At 42.7% G+C, this 24,715-nt stretch overlaps 1 protein-coding gene across 7 annotated transcripts in view; it reads left to right on the top strand.

Annotated features, from left to right (window-relative positions):
• The window catches only part of ATXN1 (ataxin 1), a 396,430-nt gene that overhangs the window by 170,812 nt on the left and 200,903 nt on the right, over nt 1–24,715 (top strand). The window contains exon 6 of one of the 7 annotated variants that reach the window (XM_036868326.1): nt 11,875–11,925. The exons of the other annotated variants lie outside the window; for them this stretch is intronic. The gene's annotated coding sequence lies outside the window, so the exon portion shown is untranslated. The remainder of the gene's footprint in view (nt 1–11,874; nt 11,926–24,715) is intronic. 7 annotated transcript variants of the gene reach the window in all.

Here is a 24,715-nt window from a genome sequence, read left to right as displayed (position 1 = left end):
TCAAGAAGATATTGATTTTTACCCACTGTACGCCTGGGGAAACAGAATGCAGTAGCCAAGATTGGAAGAAGCAGAGAGAAAGGAGAAGAGAAATAACCTCCCTGACACCTACCTGAGAATGTCTCCAGGAGGAGGATCAATATCTTCTGATATTTATAAGGAAAGGAACTGCTGGAATGGTGCATTTCATATGCTCTGCCCATCAGGACCTCTCATCCAGGGAAGACGAAGAGTCTTTACTCAGGAGATGGGAAGCAGGAAGCATTCAGAACCGTGTAGCTAACATTTTTCTTTTTAAACTGTACACAGTGCTTTTTACTGTATTCAGAGAATTGTGCAACTCTAACCACAGTAAATTTTAGAACATTTTCATCACCCCCCAAAAGGAACCCTGTATCCATTAGCAGTGAATTCCATTTTCCTCTGACCTTTCACCCCCAGCTCCTGGCAACCACAAATTTGACTGTTCTAGACATTTTATATAAATGGAATCATACAGTATGTGGACTTTTGTGCCTGGCTCCTTTCACTTAGCATATTGTTTTCAAGGTCTGTCCACACTGTAGCTTGTTATCAGTACTCAGCGCTTGTTATGATAATGATATTCCATTGTATGGAGAGGCCACATTTTGTTTATCCATTCGTGAGTTGATGGTCACTTGAGTTGTTTCTGCTTTTTGGCTGTGATGAATAATGCCGCTATGAACATTCCTGAACAAGCTTTTGTGGGGACGTGTTTTCATTTCTCTGGGTAGCTTACTTTTAAGCAGTTAGGAATTAAGATAATGATTTTTTTTCCTTTTCATACATTTGTTTGCTTCACTACTGTTTCTTCTCTTTTCTTACCTATCTCACTCTCTTAAAAATAATTTTCCTTGAGTACGTAGTTGTGTAAGAGTAAGAACATCAATTAACTTCTACTAATCACAAACCACTAGCCTCTCTTCTTTTTTGAACCTACTTTTTATTTATTTATTTATATTATATTTTATTTTTTTTCTTTTTTCTCTTTTTTTAAAATTTATTTATTTTATTTTTGGCTGTGTTGGGTCTTCGTTGCTGTGCGCAGGCTTTCTCTAGTTGCGGTGAGCGGGCTTCTCATTGTGGTGGCTTCTCTTGTTGCGGAGCACGGGCTCTAGGTGCGCAGGCTTCAGTAGTTGTGGCACGTGGGCTCAGCAGTTGTGGCTCGCGGGCTCTAGAGCACGGGCTCAGTAGTTGTGGCGCACGGGCTTAGTTGCCCCGCGGCACGTGGGATCTTCCCGGACCAGGGCTCGAACCCATGTCCCCTGCATTGGCAGGCGGATTCTTAACCACTGCGCCACCAGGGAAACCCTTCTCTTTTTCTTTGAATTTTATTTTGTTATTTTTTTTTATACAGCAGGTTCTTATTAGTTATCTATTTTATACATATTAGTGTGTATATGTCAATCCCAATCTCCCAATTCATCCCACCATCACCCCCCCACCCCTCTTTTCCCCCTGGGTGTCCATACGTTTGTTCTCTACATCTGTGTCTCTATTTCTGCTTTGCAAACCGCTGAACCTACTTTTTAAAATTGAAGTGTAGTTGATGTACAATGTTGTGTTAGTTTCTAGTGTACGGCAAAGTAATTCAGTTATACATTCATATATATGTACATATATATTATTTTTCAGATTCTTTTCCATTATAGTTTATTACAAGATACTGAATATAGTTCCCTGTCACCAGCCTCTCTTCTAAGCATCATGCATGTGTTACAGCGTTTCTGCTTTACACATGTGATGGCTAAGGTTTAAAGAGGCTCCATAAAGCCTGAAGTGTTCAGCTTGGCAGCTGGAGGAGCTGGGATTTGGATCCACACCTATATACTCTTAATCGCACTGCTCTCTGTTGCCTCCCTCATGATAATGTTAACCCAGGTCATGTACCTGTTCATCTCTCAGAGAATTCTCTTCTGTTTATGAGCCTTTCTCTGATTTGATTGTGGAAAGTCAGGGACATGGTTCCAAGACTCTTCATCGTGTGCCCTTGGACCTGGAGTAGCATTTGTGTTCCCCCTAACAAAATGATGATGAAATATTCCCGTTTGTTTGAGTGAGGGCGTATCATCGAAGCTTGGTGCTGGCTGGTGTCAGGTCAGCCTGACTCTTAACTCTCTGCCCTCCCGTTGCTCAGTCTCTCCATCTTGAGATTTGGTCTCTCCTTCACTTCAGCCACCCGCAAACACTGCCACGCCTACTACCTGTGTCTCAACTTGAACCAGTATCCTTTGGACCTTTCTAAACCTTGAAACCTCCAACTCTGCAATTCCCCTCTCTGGTCACAGCCTCCGGGCCCCCTGCTACCCCTCCCTTCCGCTGAATCCCGCCGTCGCCCTCATTGTTTCAGCTGCCTTCAGGCTCACTGTCTCCATCCCCAGCCCAGGTCTCATGGTTTGTAAGTTTTACTGTGCTTTCCCAATAGTTGTGTCACACAGTCCTTTCCAGACACCACCCCTGGGTGATCCCCGCCACTTACACAGCTTCTCAGAGGTCCCCAAACCCAGTGTGTTGGTCCTGATGTCAATCCTTGCTCTTCAATTTGGGACGGGTCCCCATGGCTTCTTCTCTAGCAGATGCACTGTCACACTTCCCATGGAACCCGTTCCAAACTTTTCCTCTCTCTTCAAAACTTACCATGACTCTCGCTTTCTGTGGAGGAACATTTATTCCTCTTGCTTTTTGAAAATCTCGAGGGACCCCGACATGACCCCTCCACCTCTCTCCTTTTCCCTTGAATTTTGTGCATTGCCCCCGCCGACCCCGCAGTCTTAGACCTACAAGTGGATCTGGTCTCTAGTATCTGATGTACTGCTAGATGTGCTAGATAACCGATGTGCTAGATAACCAAGGCATCAAGGATTCAGAGGAATTTTCCCTGAAGCCCAGCTGGCTGGAAAGCCTGAGTTTTGTAGAACGTTTCTCAAAATTCTTTCAATTTTATTTCTTCAGCAGTTTCTCTAAGCTGTGTACAAGCCTCACTAATCACTCACCCCATTCTCTCCTCTGTGAACCCAAGAGAAGAGAACATGAAAGGTGTTAATTTTCTAATCTACAAAAGAGGATGTTGGCACTTTTGACTAAACTAAAGTTGGGGTTTACCTGTGAATTTCAGCCACCCCTGCCCTCCATCCTATCCCATGGACAATGGAAAATCAGCTGTAATGGTTTAGGAAGGTCATAAAAGGGGGGAAGGTAAGCCTTGCCGGCTCTTTTGCCATGATAGATGTGCGTCTTCAAGGGAATCCAAAAAGTTCTGCTTGATAGGTGAGGTTAAAAATACACAGGTATGCTGTAATCTCTGTGAGAGGGTTAATATGAAAAGTTTTGAATCCAGGATCCTGTATTTTTGATGACCCATTACCACGGACCAGTCTATTCTGCCTGAGCAGCCAGGACTCCTTCCAAGGAGAGTCAGAGAGTAGCCGGGCGGAGCGGCGGGGTCTCCACCCTTTCATCTTTACACCTCCTCCCCTCCACCCCCTTAGAATAAACACTTAAGGGAATGTCTGATGAATTCACTGTAGCGTTTGTCAGGACGTTTTTACAGCCATTTTGTTCTAAATTCAACTGATGGCCAATGGGAGACCTAACAATTCAGTGAGTAGAAACAGGCAAAATTGGTCTTTTTCTTTGTGTCCTGAGGATAAACCTAAACGAACCTGTCTAGTTGGCACATCTCCAGCTGCAGCAGAGGCCAAGTTTAAGTGAATTATGAAGAATGAATTAGACACGTGGTCTTGGAGGCAGCCCTGCCCACTCTGGAGGGGTGTGTGTTGGTGGAGGTGGGAGTCTTACCTAAGGCCTCTATATAGGAAGCTTAGCTGAATGCATCTGTTTTGCGAAAGTTGAATCAGTCTCCTGGGTGATCCCTTGTAAGGGATTTTAAAAAGTTACTAATTTCTTTCTTGAATATACCTATGTTAAAAATAACCAAAAGAACTGTGCAGAATTAGACCACATATTTTGTTCATTTCATATTTCAGTATCCCTGTCATATTTGTTTCTCTTTTCTTTCTTTTAACTAAAAGAATTAACTAATTTGTTTTAAATCACTGAAAGTACAAAAGGGGTACAATAAGAGGTACAAAGAAAAATTAGTCTCTTATTTCTGTTCCCAAGTCACCCAAATTCACTCCTACTGGCAAGCTTCATTACCATTTTCTTGTGGATCTGTTTAGGGATACTTTATAACTATAAAATATAAACTATAACTATAAAATAGAAATAAAATATAAAACATAAATATATATATAAATAAAATACAAATATAGGGATATTTTGTAACTATAAAAACTATAGGAGCAAAAATACGGGGTTTTTTAAACACAATGTTTACACCATACACACTGTTTTGTTTTTTACCTTTTTTCACCTAACCATGTATCCTTGAAAACTTTTCTTGTCAGAACATAGGGAACAGCCTTATTCTTTTTAGTACCTAAATAGTATTCCATTGTAGGGTTTTGCCATAATTTATTCAGCCCCACATTGGTGGACTTTTCCTTGTTTCCAATCGTTTTATACTATGCACAATGCTCCAGTGAATTACTTTCTATAAATAACATTTTCTATATCAGTGAGGCTCTCTGGAGGAGAAATTGCTACAGTAGAATTGTTGGATCAGAAGGAATGTGCCGTTTTAATTTTGGTGAGCCTTGCCAAATTGCCCTCCGTTTTGGCATTTGTACTAATGTGTGCTCCCACTAGCGCTGTGGGCTTGTGCCTTTTCTCCACAGACAGTGTTACTAAACTTCATGATCTTTGCCAATCTAAGAGGTGCAAACTACTATCTTTTAGTAGCTTTAATATGAGTTTTGCTTGTTAGAGTGATGATCAAACATCTTTTCATATGTTTAAGAGCCATTCTTATTTTCTTTTCTGAGAAATGTGTATTGACTTTCACTGCCCATTTTTTACTGGGTTTTTGGGCCTTTTCCAGCTAATTCATTTTTAGGAGCTCAAAGTAGCTCAAAAAAACTAGTCCTTTTGTCTTGAATTTTTTTATTTTTCCATTTCTTTTTTGACTTCTTATGCTTTCTTGCAGGATTTGTTTTTTAAATTATATAGTCTTACTCATCAAACCTTTTTTTTTTTTTTGCTTTTAACTTTTTGACATACTTATGCCTTCTCCACTCAAACATTATGTTTTTAAAATTGTCTCATATTTTTTCTTAGTACTTTTAAAATCATAGCGTTATTGAGATGTAATTTACATACCATAATTCATCCTTTTCATGTGTACAATTTAGTGGTTTTAGTATAGTTCCAGAATTGCACAACCATCACCACAATCTAATTTCAGAACATTTTCATCACCCCAAAAAGAAACCCCATACCCATTAAGCAGTCACTCTCCATTCCCTCTACCCCAAAGCCCCTGGTAACCACTAATCTTCTTTCTCTATGGATTCGCCTATTCTGGACATTTCATGTAAATGGAATCATACAATGTGTAGTCCCATGTGACTGGCTTCTTGCACTTAGTGTCAGGTTTTCAAGGTTTATCCTAATACTTTTACATTTTCATTTTTCACGTTTAAATCTTTGGTCGCTCTGGAATTTTAGTGTAGGATGTGAACTAGGGATCTGACTTTATTTCTTCCAGGGGGCCATTCAGTTATTTAAAGTCCTTCTTTCTTCCACTAAAATGCACTGCCAACTTTGTCATGCACTGAATTCCAGTATGTATTTAGGTCTCTTCCTTTTCTATTGATCTTGCTTTCTACTTGTGTGCCAGTGCATACTGATTTAATTACTGGAACTTTAAAGTATTTTAAATATCTGGTATGCTAGTCTTTCCTTATTTCTCGTTGCATCACTTTTTATGGCTATTCCTTCCTGTTTATTTTTCCATATGAACTTCAGAGTTAGCTTTCTCATGGTATTTTTGGACATCGTATCAAGTTTATTGATTACTTTGGGAAGAATTAGTGATTTCTTCTTCAAGGACAAGCAGGGTAGAGCTTTCCAGTTGACGTATGTTCTCTGTCCTTCAGCAGTGTGAAACTTTTTTCTTTATCTAGATCTTGCATGTTTCTCATCAAATTTATCTCTAGCCATTTTACATTTTTATCGCTATTGTAAAAAGTAGGATGTCTTCTTACTGGTCATCACTTAGGAAGGCTATTGACTTTTGCATATTACTTTTGTTAGTTACCTTACAGAATTCTCTAATTGTCTGTAACAGTTGTTTAGCTGACTCGTTCAGATTTGCAGTCACAGCCTATGCAAATAATGATCATTTTACTGCCTCTTTCCCAATTTTTAGACCTCTTATTTCTTTCTCTTATTCAGTTAAATTGGCTACTTCCACCAGAATGCTTTTAATAGCAATGATGGCGGACAGCCTTGCGTGGGTCCTCAGTTTAACGGAACACTTCTTATGTTTCCCCGTGTACAAGGAGGCCGTCTTTGGGGTTTGGCATGTTTTATGTTCATTGGGCATTTACAGGGCTTTATCATGAGCAGAAAGCCTTTTGGAAATGCTGGATGTGACTGAATGGTTTGCAGAGACAGAAGGCCTGCTCTGCCAGTTCTCCTGCCGTGATAAAATAGTAGACTGATTTTCCTCACTAGAACTGACAGGAGTTTGAGTGGGAAGTCCATGCTTAGAGGAAGAAGGCAGCAATTATACTCGAATCTCATGCTATTTTTCTTTGCCAATCAAGTGAAAAGACTAAGAAGCCATACAAGGAGGTAGCACCAGGAAGATTAAGTAAAGGCTAAAGGGGAAAAGAAAGAAAGGAAGGGAGAACGGATGGAAAGAGAGAAGAGGTAAAAATATATACCACTTTCCTCACTCCCAAAGCAAGCCATGTGATAAACCAAAATACTTCTAGGGTAGTTTTTCCCCCCAAAGTATTATTACCAAACGAAAGGCACCAAACACTAATTGTCAGCAAATATAGTAGTCTCAGAAAAGGCTTAGAAGAAATAAGGAAGTATTTTACCAGTTGTAAACAAAACAGACTAATAAAGTGTTCCAAATATTGAGAAATCACTGAAGGGAGAAAGAATGCCTGTTGAAACATGTTTACATGTTGATTCTTTTTGATGTTGCCATAAAAAAAGTGTTTTGATCTTTTGCAGAGAAACTGGAGAGGTATTTTATGTGCTAACCCCGAACATGACATTACTCTAGTAGTAATAAATATGAGGACAGGCCGTCCCTTACATTAGCAGAACTAGAAACCAAAACAAAAGATGGTAACAATTGAGGATTTGATGCTTGTTGGAAACATCTACCCTGCAGAATTGGTGCAGTTGTGGTTAAAAATCAAAGAAATTTAGACCAATTCCATAAAGTAGAGAGCTGATAGATGCTGTTTGGGATTCACTACAACATCGTCTCTGTGACATGCAGGAAAGAGAAAGTCCTGGGAAGCGCACAGACTGCCTGGGTTGTGCCCACCCGGTTGATTTTGGACATGCACACCTTCAACTTGCACCTGCTGGTCACATGTCAAAACCATGTGTGTGATTTTCAGATTGCAAGAAACATGGGGGTCTGGGCGGGAATCTTGGGCGAGTCTTCTCACCTTCTTGTGAGTTGGTGTGTTGAGAAGTCAAGAGCAAGGGCTTGGAGCAGAAGCATCTGACTCTGCCACTTGCTGGCTGTGTGAACTTGACCGAGCTACTGAACCTTTCTGAGCTTAGTTTCTCATCTGCAAGTCACGTCTACAATTCAAGAGTCTCGTGTGGATTTATTAAGAGATGTTGTACCCAAAGCACCTAGCATAGCTCAGGGCCTGGTAGAGAGCAATTGCTAAGTAAGTGTTCATAGGTGGGCCAGAGGAAGCAAGGGCGGAGGGAAGGAGGGGGGAATCGCATGCGTCAAGTGCCACGACCCTGATATACAGAGGGTTCTGGGGAAACTCGTAAAGACTATCACATCAGGACCAGGGATGAAGGGGTGTTTATAGGAAAGACTTCTCAGAGGGATGAGTTATGAAGACTAGGCAGGCAAGATGTTCTTGGGAAGTGCTTCTAGGTAGAAAAGGACAGCATTTTCAAAGGCATAGGCTTGAAGGAGTCAAGGAGTCTTAAACCCAGGGAAGTATGGGTAAGAGGGTATGGCTGAGTCCCAGGTTATGGGTGGGGAGTTGTGAGTGAAAGACAGGAGAGGTTTTCAGCCCTGGGATTGAGTAGGGTCCTGTTTGTCATGTTGGATTATGGTTACGATGGTGGTAGATGTAAACCTGAAGGGCCCTATTGCATTTGCATTTTGGAAACATGGCAGCAGCGTCAATGGGGTGGGTTTAGAGACCAGCGAGAGGGAATGAGCTCCGGGCCATGGAAGTGATTCCTTCCACATTCTCTGCAAATCCTGCACAGTGCTGAGTACGTAGTAGGTTTTCAGGAAAAACTACTTGATGGACTTGAACAAAAGCGGTTCTTTTGCCAAGATCATCTTTTCTGTGATTCATTTGTTTTATCATTCATAGATTATTCTCCTGTGGATTTGATCATTTCCCCCCCAATTATTTTTGACCCTCGATTAAATTATCTTAAATGACTGTGTGTTGTGGCATAAACTTACCCTAATCTATTTATAATTTATTGTGCAAGCATCTGTCTCATAAAAGATGTCTTCTTATTTAAAGGGCGCTAGCCTAGAACCGCATGAAAATTGCCACTCACGGTGGTACCCCCTCCTCCCCAGAAATGGTTTCTGTGTTCCCAGCCCCAAGCGCTTTTGGCTTTGCCCATACTCTCTTTTAAAGCTTTCCCTGTTTTAAGATTCTTTCAGGCCTCTAGGCGCTTTAGAAGGAGAAAGCTCTAACAGCTTTGGGCTCCTGATTGACTTCAAGCAGAGCAAGCTCAGCGCCTTACTTTGGAGTAAGGACACCCTCCTAATTAAGGTGGCGAAAGCAGTAACTGTGATGGTGGGCCACGGGTAACTGTTGGGGGCCATGGTTAGTGCTGAATGGAGTAAGAGGTAATTGTACCTATCGTTTACTGGATGAATAAATAGCAGTTATTCAGAGCATGGATTGTGTTTTCAGTCAGTCATTCTACTAGCATTCTTTGAGATTCCACTACGTGCCAAGTAGGGTGCTAAGTACTGAAATACTAAAGTAGGACAAAAGGAAAAGGGTCCCTACCCCATGGTGCTAGTTTATAGTTATTTTAGTACAGTAGATTAAAAAGGAACTAGTCAATTACAATCCATTGTGATAAGCAGCATGAGAGGGAAATACAGGAAGTGGTGGAAGCATCTAGGAGGGGCACCTGACCCCCACTTGGGAGGCCAGGGAAGACTGCCGTGAAGATCCAGAGTTTCCTGAACAGGAAGAGGAGTAAGATAGACCTTGGAGAATTTGGGGTGACAGTTTTTATCTATAAGGAAAAACAACGGGAATATCATGGATTTTATTATGGATTTATTACAGATATTTAATAAATCCATCAAAATAGCCTTTGAGCTGTACCATATTTGGAATGTATACTTGGCCGTTGTAGGTCTGTAGGGTCAGGTCTCTTATCAGACCCATAGTTTTCTTTACTGGGTGTCTCAGCACTGCCAACTGACCAAGAAGCACAGATCCTAGAGGTCAGTGGCCTGAAAGAAAGTAGAATCTGAATACTATCTCTGAAGAGTCTACAAGTCAGGATATACGTGCAGCTGCCCACAGCAGCTTCTGCAGTTGAAGCCATTTTGCTGTCTGTGGTTTTAGTGATTTAGTATTACATCCTCTGGGATACACGGAGCAGCCCCACCCTTAGACAGAAGGGCCCAGGTCAAGTTACTCTCAGTGAGAATTCAGTGTACCATCAAGGTGCTCTGCTGAGTTGAATAGCTCGGGTGTGGACCAGCAGGTACAGAGGCATCGAGGTGACAGCACCCCAGGAGACCATGTTCTGTCCGGATCCTCTGGTCAAGACTGGACAGTAATGATGGTTTCTGTCACAGCCAAGCTGAATGTTGGATGTGGGCCCATGGAGGTAGGCTTGTGAAAAGTGTACCTTTTATAAATTCAGAGTATGGCGTGGCAGCCCACCTACACTCTTAATTTTTGCTTTTGGACGCTATGTCCAGAAAAGAGAAGCGAAATTTCTCTGCCTTATAAACTGCACCTTATTCAAAACACACTGTGTGAGTTAATGTGCCACTTCTGCTCTCCGCTAAAGGGAGGGTTTTCACAATATTGTTTCTTTGGCAGCAACAGAGGGAAAGTTTAACAGGAAAACACATTTACTCCTTGTATAGGGACATCTTGAAGGCTCTTTACCCATCGTTGGGGGGAAACTCCCTACCACAGAGCCTCCCAGAAATTCAGGGGCTACTTGCTCCTTAGAAATGGCGTGAGTTGGCTAGAGATGAGCATGAGTTGTTTTGTGTCTAGAAGCATGGAATGCTTCAAATAGTTAGCAATGCAGGATTCATATTCTGTACTCAAATTGTTTCTAGAACCAGCCTCTCCAGGTGCAAGGGAGCAGCTTTGAATGGCAAGAAAGCCATCCTGGCTTGTCACTGAGAGCGTGTGTCCTTGGAGAATGGTTTAGTTCTGCCTCCTGGGTACCCTCACCATGGATGCACATGGCGTGTTCTCACACACGCTCAGATGCATTACTTAGTTAAGAGCTTGGGCACAGAGAGAGATGACGAACAGATTTTTTTTTTTTTTCAGTTGAAGGACATTGCTCTTTTCCCCCTGCCTGTTGAATATGACTTCTCTGTTTTCTGTTTATTTTCAGTGTCCCCAAGGGAAAATGTCAATTTTAACTAGAATCATAGACTGTTAGGTCTGGAAGGAGCCGTAGAGTCCTAACATGCCCAGTTGGAAGTGCCAGCAGGACCCATCTAGAGATGCCCAGCAGGCGTTCTGAAAAACACATCTGGATCTCGGAAGAGAGGGCAGGGCTAGGCTTGTGGGTTTGAGAGTCATTCACGTAAAGGCAGTAGACACAGTGCCTCTGGATGAGGTCATTCCCCTGCTCGAACCCTTCTTAAACTACTTCAGATTTTATGGAATCATCTCAATTACTCAGAAAGACCCTTGAGATCCTCCATAATGTGGCCGCCACTTTTCTTTCCTGCCTCTTCTCCCACTGCCATGTCTCTACACACGCCCCTCCAACTGCAGTGGTCCGTTGGCCGTATTGGGACACGTATGTCTGTTACCTCTCTTTTCTAAAACTGTTTGTTCTTCTAGAATTAGCTCAGATTCCCTTCCTTCTGGAAGCCTTCTGTCATGAATTCAGGTGGTGAAAAACCAAAAGGAATCCTGGGTCCTGTGATGAACTAGAAAAAATATTTTTCCTCCTTCACCAGTCACAAGTCTCGTGTGACATGCTTAGAATAGCCTTGTACTCGTTCTCAGGGGCAACAGTGGTCATCTGGAATGGCCTCTCTCATGGCCCAGGGATCCATCCCGACATCCACGACATATACGTGTGCTGCTTCTGCCTGCAGGAAAATATATGGAAATGTATCTAATTTTCTGCTTTTTGTCCTTCATTTACATTATTTTCTTTCCAGATGTTTCCTTTCCAAGGAAGTTGTATTGAATTTTCCTCTTTGTAAAATCATGCCAGTATTTGGGTTAGAATGTAGAGATTCTTACTGCAGCTCCATGGTCAGCTCATTGGTTCATTTAGGCAAATTACATAACCTCTGCCTTCATTTATCATCTGTAAAATGGACCTAAGAATAACACACCTCGTTTCTATAAGGATACAAAAACGTAACATTGAAACATTTTGGAAAATGCTTTAAAACGTGGAATATTACATAATGCTTTATTCTTGCTACCATACTGCTTAGAGTCAAAAAGAAAAGAAAACTTTTAGTCCTTCTTGATAATTTAATATAGACTATGTCATATTATGTATCCTATAACATTGCAGAACTTGACATCAGAAGAAATGAATCCATATTTTGGTTCTGATTTACGAGCGGTGAGTCCATTACTGAATTTCTTAACCTTTTTGAGCTTCCCTTTCCTCCTGTGTAAATTGGGAATAATGATGTTGTTGCTATCTGTTAGAGTTGTTGAATAATTATGTTCGGCAACTATCATGCTTGAAAAACACTTTTAAAACTGCCGAAGAGCATAGTCAGCAATAACCTTCATGGTTTGTCTGGTCGCCTAATAATTGTGCTGGCTATAGAAAGAGGTCAAAAATATGTCCTGATTCCCTTTTCGGAGATACCTGTTGGCTTGCCCCAAATGTGCGAGGGATAAAAGGAGGAGGAACAAAAGCATGCTGAATACATAGAAGAGGATGCAAAGTTGGCAGAAGCCTCTGATTGACTTCTCTCCTATCCTGAAGTTGAAAGGGGTCAAACTGATACGCAGATTGCATGGGAGCCACATGGCCAAAGCTGAGAATGGGTGCAGGAGGGAAGGCAGTGGAAAGAAGCCAAGATAGCATGTTAAAGCCAAGTGATGGTTTGCTAGGGTGTGTCCATGGGCATTGCACGCATATTCCTGAGTGTTCCTTCTCAGCGGTGGTGGGCCTCGTAGGGCACTGGTGACATATTCAGTAGGACAACAGGAACCTCCATGGGAGGTGGCTCAGCTTCCCCAATTACCTCTCTTAAGTTGGGTGGGGATGAAGTGGTGTTATATGTTGAACTGTGTCCCTCCAAAAAGATATTGAAGTCCTCACCCACAGTATCTGTGAGTGTGGCCTTATTTGGAAGTAGGGTCTTTGCAGATGACCAAGTTAAGATGAGGTCATTGTGATGGGCTCCAATCCAATATGACCGGTGTCCTTATAAAAAGAGGAAATTTGGACACCAAGACAGAGATGCTGGGAGAATGCCATATTAAGACTGGAGTTAGTCTGTCACAAGCCAGTGAACGCCAAAGATGGCTTGTAAACCAGAAGAAGCTAGGATAGAGAGAGGCACGGGACAGATCCTTCCCTCACAGCCCTCAGAAGGAACCAACCCTGCCTGATCTTGGACTTCTAGCCTTCAGAATGTGAGACCATAAATTTCTGTCGTTTAAGGGCCCCAGTCTGTGGTACTTCGTTATGGCAGCCCCAGGAAACTAACACAGATGGGTGGGCCGTTTCCCCAGACCCAACTGCTTCTGCATGACACTTGGTCCACAGTTTGGATTTTATGGTGAGGCTACACACGGTATGCATTTGTTGCCAGCCTATATTAAAAATGACAAGATTTCCTGTGGCTTGGCTTTTGACAGCAAGTGCATTTAAAGTCTAATCTCAAGGTTTGGAGTTGACTTAGAACGGGGTTTCTTAAAAGTTACAATTACCTCACTCCCATTATCTCCTCAAATACAGTACCTTTATGTGTGTTTGAGAAGGGAAAAGGGTGCTCTCGAGTTGTATATTTCAGTCACTTACTCAAAACCCTGCATTCCGTTATTATTTTTCCAGCATTGGGCACTTTCTTGGGAATATTTTGTGTTCTATTGTAAGTCTGCTTTGGTTAGAGTTTTGGCAAGCCCATGACAAAGAAAGGGAATGTTTCTTTTTTCTTTTCAGCTTTCCTTGGGCTTGCCTGTTCCTTCTCTAAAAGATGCTGGACCTTCCCTCCCCTCCTCTCCTGGGGCGGGAGTGGGGTAGGGGAAGGACTGCCTCTTTCCTCGCTGGGAAATGTTGATTCATATTATATGAAACATTTGTTTTTCCTAGAAACTTCCACTGTGTTGAAATCGTTGGTTCTAATTTATATGTGAAAAATAAATAAACGTGTCATGGGAAGGCGCTGAGGGTACAGTTACATAATAATTATGTATGCCCACCCCAACTCATTAACATAGGAGACCTCACCTCACAGTAGTTTTGTAAACTTCCATGGCTTCTAACAACTTTTCCCAAACTCCATGAAAACATATTAAAAGTAACTGTTATAAGTTGAAAGTCCACGATTTTTTGTAAGTATGTCATAAGTAATTGTATCTCTTAGTGGCAATTTCATATCCCTACTTAATAGTTGGGGCAATTAAGGTTCAGAAAAAAGGCAAAGCTGAGATTAAAATTCAGGATTTCCTGATTTCCAAGCAGTGTACTGCTTGTTTTCTGTGCTAACATTATGGCAGGCCAGGGTTCAGTTAAAACAGGTGGTAGGTGTTATAAGGGCAAGAGAGACAGAGGGGCTTGGAGGAGAGACCACTCAGCCTCCAGTGAGAAGACCTGGGTTCCAGGCCGGCCTCTGTCACTGTCTGACAGCATGGCGCTGGGGCATTTGGCTTCTCAGGGACCTCAGGACAATGACGGAGCTGAAAAACTCTACACTTCATACTGAAATATTTAGGGATTAAGTGATTTGTCTGGGCTTTCTTGAAGATGTAAGCGACCATGGGTTGATGATTCTTGAAGCTGGGTAATGAATATCCAGTGTTCTATTGAAAGTCTTTTGTACTGTGACATTTTCCATAAACAACTTCAGAAAAAATTTTATGCTTCTAAAATGAGTACCTTTGATTCTTCCCATCTCCTCTCCTACCCGACGCTATTGTTTAGTTCACTGATTTCTCCTGAACACAAACTCCTCTGAAAGAAAGCACGCCCTTTCCTTTGGTCTGATCCTAATATGTATATTAATAAAGACTTTCTGACGCCTTCCCTATTTTTTAATTTTTTAACAGATAATACGATGCCTGTGCTTTCGTAATACATTCCAAATCTGCTCTCTGTTCCTCACCAGTGTGAATTGTAGAAAAGAGTACAAAGGATTAGCGTACTTTAAAATAAATCTCGGCTAATTATACATACAACTGCATTCACTGAATGTGAATATTTTCAGGGCTCTCTTTGCTACCAAGTGCTGCTTGCTCATGATGTAAATGAGAACAAATTTAGTTCCATTAAACAAAACACAGCAACTCTTCTCCTATAGCAAAGACTTCTTCAGGTCCTATTTTGGAAGTGGGAACCTAATTCTAGTGTTCCCTTGTTAGCTCTGGGCCTGTGTAAGCTCTGGGCCACAAGGTTGATTACTTGAATATTCTGCAATCTTGCTTTCAGAATTTTAGCAGGCAGACAGGTTGTGATGAAGTGGTTTGTGTTTTACAAGGATCCTTATGAACTCAATGGCATTTGAACTCATGGTGCCAGCAATTTACCAGGCGGCCTGAATTGAGGGGTACATGCCTTGGCTTTTGCAGTTCTTTGAGATATTTTACTATCTATTGCAAAGAAAAAAAAAAGAGAGAGAGAGAGAGGAGAAGAAGAAGAAGGAGAAGGAGAGGAAGAAGAGAAAGAGGAGGGAGAAGAAGAAAAAAGAAATCTCAAAATGGTATGTTCTTGGCCCATACCATGGTCTCCCCAGAAGCTGCTGGACTCCACCTTGCTATTTTTTAAAGTTACAAGGTCATTTAAGAGGAATTCATTCATCTCCTATTAATCTGGAACATTCATGATCTCTGTAGGTCCAAAGAGAGTGTTTCTTTGGGGTCTATGAAAGTTAAAACAGCATTCAAATCCAACGTGAATTACCAAACTTTTTCCCAAGAAAGCTTCTATGAGTGGCCTCATCTGTTACGTTTGGAAAGTGAAAAATCCCAGGGCATGGAGGGCACATTTTCCACACTCAGAGAAAAATGGTTTCCTTCCAACGGCCTCTTTGTCTCCAGATATCTGGACCCAAAATCCTTGATGCTGTAGCCAGTATATTAAGAAAGGAGGAGGAAGCTGCTTATCTCTCCTGAAAGTCTTTATTTTTCCTAATCTTTTCTCCTCCCTCCACCCTTGCCCTAAATTCCTTTCCATTTTGCCCTTTCAAAAACTCCTCCCTCCTACAAAAGCTAAAAATAATGGTAATGCTTTCCAGTGATCCTCCCTTAATAGTAGCTTAGATGCAGGCTGCAGGCAAAAAGGAAACCCTTCATGGTTGGTCCTGCTCAGAAGTGCATGTTTACAGATCTTGGCTCACCCCGAGATTTTCAGATGAGAATGTCATCTGAGACTTTCACTCTCACTTGAATCCCAGGATCTTTGCCTTAGTGTCAGAACGTGCCAACATGCTTGGAAAATACCTACTAATGCTAGGTGACACCGACCCCATAGCACCCCAGAGAGAGGTGCATAGACCCAGGAAGGTAAAGATATACCTGAATCCTCTAACTGTGATTAGGGGAAGTCCCAAATGGTGGTGGCAACACTCCAGATTTTAAACCCTCAGATGTTATTTAATAAAGATCACAGACCCGTTCTTATGTTCCCAGGATTGTGCCGACCTGCAGACAAGGGCCCTGAGGAAGGTGGGGAATCTGGTGACCCAGTCCTCCCAGTGGAGTTCCCAGTTGTGTGCGATCTTGCGCCCTAACTTGGCCGGCCGGCCTGGACGGCTGGCTCTGGTTACTGTGGGAACAATGCAAGGAAGGCCGTTGTCACATTCCTCCGGGGCCAAAGGCACAACCTTCCTAACACGCTCAGTCCCTGCTGGCAAAGGGAAAGCCGAGGAGCATGGAAGCAGAGGCTGGGGGTCTGTGACGGATTTTAGAAGTCCGTTAACCCCATTGTTTTACTGATTGAGAAGCTGAGACCCAGAGAAGTTGTGTGACTTTCCATTGTCAAGTTGATGGCAGACCCAGGACTGGAGTTCTCTAACTCAAGGTCCAGTGCCCTAATGTTTCTCTGGGCATCTTGTTTCAGACTCATAGTGGAAAGGAATTATTGGTAAAGACATTAAATTTTGTGGTGTTTTCACATCCCGTAACTGAGTCAGGTTCAGGAGTGACCGTCTCTGTTACTTTTGGCCCAAGATGTTAAAGCACCACCAGGACGAGTCTAAGCAGCGGGCAGCATCTTCGGTGGCCCTAGGGGATGTCATTGGCTTCTAGCCCCAAGCCCAGAAGTTAGAGTTAATTTTTAAGAGTTCATCTTTAACTCAAGCATGAAGCTCTAAAAGCACTCAAGTAGTAATGCTTGAAAACAGCTCAGTTCCTCTGAGCTCTGACCACACTTGAACTCTTTCTTTAGAAAATAGCTGAAATTGTAGTGGTTAGGACATAGGAAAACAGAATGACTGGATAAAATTTGTCACATATGCCCTGGTTGGAGGGACATTGAGGAGTTGAATTTATAGGTAATTGAAGATTCTTTTTCTTTCAGCATGCTTTACTTTAAAGAGTCTCACGGGACCTTCCTTTAGCATAGGTGCAAGCCGATAAAAGATTTTCATTTAAGAAGATTTTTTACTATTTTAAAAATACACGCAGAGGAGGGAAAAAAAATGTATCTGATCCCAAAGTGCGAAGAATTAGAAACAGCACTTTTACATATAAACTTCTAGATGATGGGATCAATTTTCCTTTCACAGGAAAAGGCACCCTAAATCACTTTGCATCAGGAGAAGTGGTGCTCGGGTGACATGCTGCTTCCCCAGCAGAACGAGGGGTGGCCATAGTGGGAAGGAGCGAGCAGAAACTGCTGTGGCCCCGCGTGCTTGGCGTGTCCCATGTGCTTGAATGTCATTCCCAAAAGATCATGTGTGGACATGCCGTATTTTAATGCCTCTCTTTCTGTAAAGAATTTGTTTTTTATTTCCCAGCGACCTCTTCCAGGTTCTGACACGTGACTGTAGCCTTTAAAAAAAAAAAATTGTAAGCTTTTTCCTCCTTGTGAGTTACTGTATTTGGCTGCTGTGAAGGCGCCAGGGCTCACCTAGAATAGGACTTAGCAGAGGCTCCCGAGGTATTTGGGACTGTGGAGGGCTACCATGTTTCCCTCCCACCGAGAGCCCTGACATGAAACGACCAAGAGTTCCTGCAAGGAGCCAGGGCAGGTGTAGGGGCGGGGGAGAAGATGAAGCGGCGGCACATCCCTCGCCATGATATTTTCTTTCCGCTTACTGAGGCAGAGTGCTCTCTGCTATTTGAAGGGAGCAATTTAGATTTATATCAAGGAATGAATAAACAGGATGCAGTGATGAAATCTCACCTGGAGCGAATGCAAATCGGGTATGCTAATGATGGCGTGGCCGTGTCACACATTCGAGCAGAAACAGGGAGCCCATCAGAAGCCTGGGTGCTTCTCCCGTCTCCCCCATTCACCCACTAGATGTTCCAGAGCGATGGAGGCCGTGGGAAAAGGTTATTTTTTTTGTTTTTAATGTGTCTCCACGTTGCACCTCACATTAGAGGGCCTTAAAGCACTTGACGAGGCTTCAAGTAATTCTGAGTGATGCAGTTTTTAGTTTTCCCAGAAGACCTTAAGAGATGGTTTCCACAGATGCATACATGAATTCAGTCCGATCCTGAGTGTTTTACTGTCTCTCATTGTTTGACATGGCGAGAAAGTCCTTTTGGTTCCGTCTGCGAGTCACCTCCTACTGTCAGAAGTCCCTAGTGGGAGCCATGCCAGTGTCCGGCTTTGGCCAAGTCACCTTACATGAGTGAGAGGCAGTTTGCTTGTTTGTTAAGTGGGAGGCTGGACCCACGGCTTTCCGAGGTCCCCTCCAGCTCAGACATTCTGCCTGCTGAGATTCCGCATGACAGGATGCGACAAGATGCAGGTCCGCCTGCAGCACTGTCCTTGAAAACTTGCTCCCTTCTCCCTGACCAACTTTCCCTCCACTGTGGAGTGAAGTCTGCCATGGAAGAATTCCAGGTCTGCTCGAAGATGTTCAGTCCTCAGGAGCAGCTTGCAAAAGCCCTGAGCATGCTTTGCCTTCTCCTGCTCCGGTTGGTGATGAAAAACTAGGTCACAAGAGGTTGCCCCCTTTCCAGTTACCAGTAGGGGAAACCCCCAGGGCTGCAACAGGAACAGATACAGAACAGCTCCAAAGAAGGAAACAGAAAGAGATGCATGAGAGGCGAAGAATGGGTGACTCGCCCTGTTGAGGGGGAAAGGAAGCGAGCCCCGGTGCTTAGGAAGGAGAAGGAATGCCATCCTGGGCCTCCTTCCATGAGTCAGCAGATCTGTGGAACTTGAGGGAAAAGGCGGGTTGCGATCTCTAGGAGTTTCGGGGCCTTTGGGCAGAGTCCCCTCTTCTCCCGTGCTTTGTTCTGGGTCGGATGTCCTGGCAGCACTGCACGACGCTGTACTGCTTCTCCAAGTGCATTCTGCAAAGCCCTGCAGGCTCCAGAGAGACCAGGCCCGTGCGCTGCACTTGGCCTCTCTCCTTTATCTCTGTTATATTTCGAGGTTATATAGATCTTGTTTTCTTAAAACTGTCGCATGGTTTTTAAAATTTAAAAACCACTGGTAATTTGTGGAAGAGTGCATATTCTAGGCAATCTGACCTTGGACAAGTCGCTTGATTTCCCTGAGCCTCACTTTCCTTATCTGAAAACAAGGTTAATCGTAAGTTCTCCGTCTGTCTCACAGAATGAATGAAGGATTCATCAGAATCAGTGATTTGTCCCTTCATTCCACAAACATACATTGAACACCTCCCCTGTGGAAGGCTCTGCTGGGAGAGAAATTCATAAGTAAATGTTTGGGACAGTTATTCCAAGAAGAGAGACAAAGCATGTGCAGAAAAAGCACAAAGATAACTTCTTGGTGCTGGTGCTGGTGGTGATGGTGTTAACTAGACAGTTTAATATAGTGACTCCAGAGCCTAACTGCTTGGGTTTGAATCCCAACTCCAACCACATACCAATGTGACTTCAGGCGCCTTATTTAACTTCCTTGTGCCTCAGTGTTCCCATCTGTACAATGGGGATGATAATAGACCCTATGGCATTGGGTTGTGAGCAAGCTAAATTTAGAGCTAATATTTGTAAACTAACTAGAACAATGACTAATACATGGTGAGCAGTCTCCCACATTTATTATTGTTACTGTTATTGATTATTTCACCATGCCTTGTGAAATTGGTGCTGTAAGGCACGTTGTTAAGGGATGTGCCAGGTGTGCTGTTTCTTGGTCCTCAGCATCACCGTCCCTCGTAATCGTACTTCCATTCTTGTCTTCCCTCCTGCCTCGTGAGCCCCCAGAAGATGCATCCTGTGTTCGAGAGGAAAGGCAAGAGAAACATCATGTCAAAGATTGTCTTTTCCCTCTCTTCTTTCTCCCTTTTTTTGAGGTTGGATTGGCGCTCCTCTCGCACCGAACAAAGGCTTTGCCTTACAGAAAGGATCTTTCTGTGTTCCGTGTGTCATCTGCCTTTAAGGGTGTAATTTGTTTCTGATGTGTATGCAGGGCGCTCCCTGGAGAAGGCTTTGTTGACAATGTGCAGAGGCCTCCTGTATTGATCGGTGATATAACGGTTCTATAGTGGGTGAATGAGGTCATTCTCATCGTGTTACTCAAGTCGGTGACCTTGAGGCCGATCGGATGACTAAGCCACATAGGTGGATCCCTGGTTACAGAATGTTCTTGTTTAAAGGTAAATCGGTGTGAGGGTGACATAGTTTTAAGGAAACTACTGCAAGCGAATTACATGCCCCTCGCTGAGAGGCAGTCCATATTAATAAGCTCTCAGGCCACCCAGGCCTTCGTGGGACTGTTGGGGCTGATTTTTCAAGAATTCTTTTATCTGTGCTTCTCTCTTATCTCTTCTCATTAGATTTCAGTTCTCTGTTAAACTGCCATGACAGTGTGTAATACTGTCCATGTGAGGTTCAGAGCAAGATACTTAGTTCTGAGCTGGTTGGCTAGTGTGCTTTTTCTTTCCTTTTTTAAAAATTCAACGTGGGGTGGGACAGAGCAGAAGATGAAAAGATTTTTTAATACAAGAAAAGAGAGGAAGTAAGCATGATGATAAAATCTGCATGCGAAAAACCCTTGTTTAAAAAAGGAGAAGTAAACTCTATAGTTTTAGCTATACATTTAATCTGGATAAACACTTTAGCCTGGCAAATAAGAGTTTCTGTCTGCCAGCATCCCTGTGGTTGCAGACCAGACCTTATGACATTGGAATAGATGCAGGTCTCAAATGAACGGACTTTGAGCATGTAGGCAGGTGCAGGGCAGTGGTGGGGGGAGGTAGTGGGGAGAGGGTAGGTTATAATACTTGCTTTGGAATCATTGGGTAGCAATTAGCTGTTTTGTTGTGTATGTTTTTACAAATGCTTGTATACTACTTATTATGTGCCAATACTGTTCTGAGTGCGTTTTAATGTTTTAATCCTTACAACCATTATTATGCAAATTCAGCATCTGAGAACAATGAAGTTAAATACTTTGTCCAAGGTCATTCAAACCCAGGCATAGGCTCCAGAGTTGGTGCCCTGACCACTTACAGCCTCTCACTGTCAGGGTATCAGGAGCACAGAGAAGGGAATTCCTGTCCCCAGGAGGTATATTTCTTGTGCAGGTAGAAGGAACTTAATTCTTTCAAAGGGTTTCATCAAATGTCCTAATCTGGCAACTGGCAAGTTGCCTTTAAACTCATTGTAATCAGATTGGGAGAATGTGGTGACTCTCAGCATCACTCCTGGGAAGTAAGACTGTTCCCTTCCTGTACCAAACGTCTATTTTTTGCCTGTACCATGATTGTATTCTGATTAGGAAGTCATTGCTAACGTACACACACTCATGCACGAGAACCCTTTTCTGAGGGTAAGCAGAGAGCTGGCTTTCGCCCTTGGTGGCATCACTTGGCAGAATAGAAATACTTTTTTCCTGTGGCAGTTGGCGAGGCCATTAATTTGCAGAGCAGGAGAGCAGGGAAATGTTCTAGGCAGCTTTAACATTTGCCGGCTCTAATGAATTTGTCAAGCATCTAAACTCAGGACGGTGCACACTTAAAATGATCTGGAATAGACTTCAACTTTCATAAAAGATAATAACAATCTGGTATTGGAGTCAGAAGAGGCACATTTTCCCTAAACCATTTAATTAACTCCTATCTCTCAAGAAAAACTTCATATGAAACAAACAAAAAGTCCTAAAGTAGCTAAGATCAAGTAAGAATTGAAGGCTGAGTGAGTAAATAACCAAGTTCATGGAAATTATCAAAGAAATAAATATGTTTATTATGAATGCACTATTTAAGATGTTTATTGACCAGAGCAATAAGGATGTGTTTTTGATCTGTGATAAGGACAAGTGTTGAAATCCATCCAAGCCACAAACAACGATTTGGAGGGTCCGTGTGGAATATAAAACTCTGCAGTCTAGAGCTCATATCCTATATGGCTTTTTGCTAATTAATAAACATTGGCCTCATGTCTGTGACTTAATAGCCTAATTGCAGCATGTTGGCAAAAGTGTCGTCTTTCACTGCTGATGGGGGAGGGGGTGGGATTTTCTGTGAAAGAGGTTAAAAGGAGAAATCATGAAACTAAATTTTTTTAATGAGACGCTCCAAAATAATCAGATACATGTGTATTTGGGTCAGATAAGCAATTTCTGAGAAACCTTTTTATGATGATCAACCTCAGCGGTGCAACCCTGAACAATTCACCTTGCCTCTCTGAGCTTCAGTTTCCTCACCAGGGAGGGGAATAATAATAGTCCTACTCGTTTTATTGTGCTGTTGTGAGGATTAGTGAGTTAAAACTTCTAAAGCTCTTAGAACAATTCAACATGAGTTTCAACTTAAATTCCACCAGTTGCTAACTCTGTTACCTTGGGCAAAATAGTTATATCTTTTTCTTCTCCTCATTATCCTCATCTGTAAAATGGGAATGAAAGCATTGATCAGCATTTTGGGGATTAAGCAAAATGATATATGTAAATCACTTAACAGAGTACCTGGCAGAAATTTTTAAAATCATTGTTAACTAAAGTCCATCGTTTATTCAGATTTCCTTAGTTTTTACCTGATGTCCTTTTCCTGTTTCAGGATCCCATCCAGAACACCATGATACATTTAGTTGTCATCTCTCCTGAGGATCCTCTAAAATGTGACAGTTTTTCGGACTTGACATGACCTTGACAATTCTGAGGAGTGCTGATCATTTTTGCGGAATGTCCCTCACTTGGGGTTTTTCCTATGTTTTTGTTATGATTAGAAAAACCCTAGCTGAAGGACGTTCAACAAAATGATCCGTACGCCTCAAAATTGGTAAGTTGCCATTTTCATCACGTCATATATATCAGGGGCACATGCTGTCAACGTGACTTACCACTGTCGATGTTGACCTTGATCACCTGGCTGAGGTGATGTTTGTCCTGTTTCTGCACTTCAGAGTGACTCTTTTCACCCACACGGCCCCCTCCCCCCACCTTTCCTACTACACTCTTTGGAAGGAACCACACCTAGGGGCGGGGAGCTGCCTTCCACCTCCTTGAGGGTGTATATCTATTGACACATGAATTATTCCAAGTTCTTCTGCACAGCAGATTTGTCTAGTCTCCCCCATTTATGTATTTACTCAGTCATTTCTTTATATCAGTATAAACTCATGAGTGTTTATTTTATACTTCAGATTATAATCTTATACTATGTTATTTATCTTGTTTCTTAAATTGTTCCAGTTTTGGCCACTGGTAGGTCTTTTGGGAATATTAGGAATATTGTCTCCTGTTTTCCTTTGATATGCCCCCATCATTGTGTTTTTGGTTTTTTTGTTTTGCTTTGTTTTTTTCCTTCCTCCCTTCCTTCCTTCCTTCCTCTCTCCTTCCCTCCCTCCCTCCCTCCCTCTTTCCTTCCTTCCTCTCTTCCTTCCTCTTCCTTCCTTCCTTCCTTCCTTCCTCCCTCCCTCCCTCTTTACTCCCTTCTTTCCTCCCTCCCTCTTTCCTTCTTTCCTCTTCTTTTCCTCCTTCCATCCTCCCTCCCTCCCTCTTTCCTTCCCTCCTTCCTTCCTTCGCATCCCCTTCACACTCATCTTGAATATTCCCTGCCCCAGTTCTACAATCTGCCATTTCTCCAAAGAGCCCTGGTTCCATTTACTGGGAAACGGTGTTAGAAACTAAGATCTGGGCCCTGGGGCTTGCAGAAATTTCCTGCTCAACAAATATTAGTCTCCCTCCCTGCTGTGGAAGTTAGGTGTGTAGAGTAGTGAGCACCCTTGTGCCAACAGGTCCTCCTCCATTGCTCATCGGGTCCTAGCTGGTGAGCCTCGCTCAGTGGGGCCCACTGGACAGTGTCAGCCCAGCTGGTCAAGTCAGTGGGTTTCATTCAGCTCAATCCAGGTCAGACTCTGTGCTGGGCTAAGCGCTGTGAGACCCATCTCTGCCCTCACGGAACCCAACCCTCTAGAATCCAAGAAGGGACGGTATTATAAAAGTGCCATAGAAAATTAGAACAGAGAAAAGCTAGTGCGATCAAAGAGCATTTGAGGCTTCTTATACATGATTGGGCTTGAGCTAGGTCCATTCCAGATGGGGAGACTGGAAGGAAAGATGTGGAAGTGTGAACAGATGTCTTTTAGTGCATGAGAACAGGCCTGGAATTAAGGAAGAACTTTAGCTTTGGGTTTATTTCAGATATGAAACAGGGTTTGTTGATCTTGGTGGGATGAAGGAAATAGGCTTCAGCCAGGGATGTGTAGGAGCCAGCTTGCACCGGTTCTCACAAGGAATATTGAGAACAAGCTGGCATCATGTTGCTAGCTTGAAGTCGGTCATGGTGGGAGCGTTTACAGAAATCTGCAAACGCTACAAACCAGGGTTCCTCTCTTCCCTCCAGCTGGTAATTAAACATTTCCCTGTTTACCAATGGCTTTAGCTATCTAAAAATCTGGTATATATCCTTGCCCTGAATTTATTTTTTTCCTCCAGCAGTTTTTTTTCCCCATGTACACATTTCCCTTCAGTGCTTTGAATTCTGTGACAGGAACTGTCAAAAAAAAAAAGGTTACAATAGAGATGTGTGCCCTTGAACGAAAATTGCATTTTACATCATGTTGGCTGAAACTCTGATAGTCAGAAA

Source organism: Balaenoptera musculus, chromosome 11 (genome assembly GCF_009873245.2).
Source record: "Balaenoptera musculus isolate JJ_BM4_2016_0621 chromosome 11, mBalMus1.pri.v3, whole genome shotgun sequence".
NCBI classification, from domain to species: Eukaryota; Metazoa; Chordata; class Mammalia; order Artiodactyla; family Balaenopteridae; genus Balaenoptera; species Balaenoptera musculus.
This window is presented reverse-complemented; position numbering and strand designations above follow the sequence as displayed.